Raw genomic sequence first — 435 nt, forward strand, 5'->3', positions numbered from 1 at the left:
CGACGAACCGACGAACCGACGATCCGACGAAACCGACGATCGACGAACGACGATCCGACGAACCGACGAACCGACGATCCGACGAACCGACGATCCGACGAAACCGACGAACCGACGATCCGACGAACCGACGATCCGACGATCCGACGAACCGACGAACCGACGAACCGACGATCCGACGATCCGACGAACCGACGATCCGAACGATCTGACGAACCGACGAACCTGCGGCCTTCTGTCGACGACCAAGACACTTGAAATGAACTCGTGGATTTAAAGACGGGGTATTTACTTCTCTGGGGTATTAAAGATTGGACGACGTAGGCTTGTGGGCGGAGCTTCGTACACACTGCTGACTGTTTGATTATGGCCTGGGAGAGATCTCTCGATGACTCAAACCTGCGTGGACGAGCGTAAAACCTCTTCACGCGGGTT

The 435-nt window shown here is 55.9% G+C and overlaps 1 protein-coding gene across 2 annotated transcripts in view; it reads right to left on the reverse strand.

Annotated features, from left to right (window-relative positions):
• Positions 1-208: 208 nt before the first annotated feature.
• The window catches only part of LOC110153452 (syntaxin-10), a 23,183-nt gene continuing 22,956 nt past the window's right edge, over positions 209-435 (reverse strand). For both annotated transcript variants that reach the window (XM_055157878.1, XM_055157879.1), the window contains one exon: positions 209-435. This exon is cut by the window's right edge and continues 465 nt beyond it. The gene's annotated coding sequence lies outside the window, so the exon portion shown is untranslated.

This window comes from Boleophthalmus pectinirostris, unplaced genomic scaffold (genome assembly GCF_026225935.1).
Source record: "Boleophthalmus pectinirostris isolate CB_2022bp ecotype Guang Dong unplaced genomic scaffold, ASM2622593v1 HiC_scaffold_22, whole genome shotgun sequence".
NCBI classification, from domain to species: Eukaryota; Metazoa; Chordata; class Actinopteri; order Gobiiformes; family Gobiidae; genus Boleophthalmus; species Boleophthalmus pectinirostris.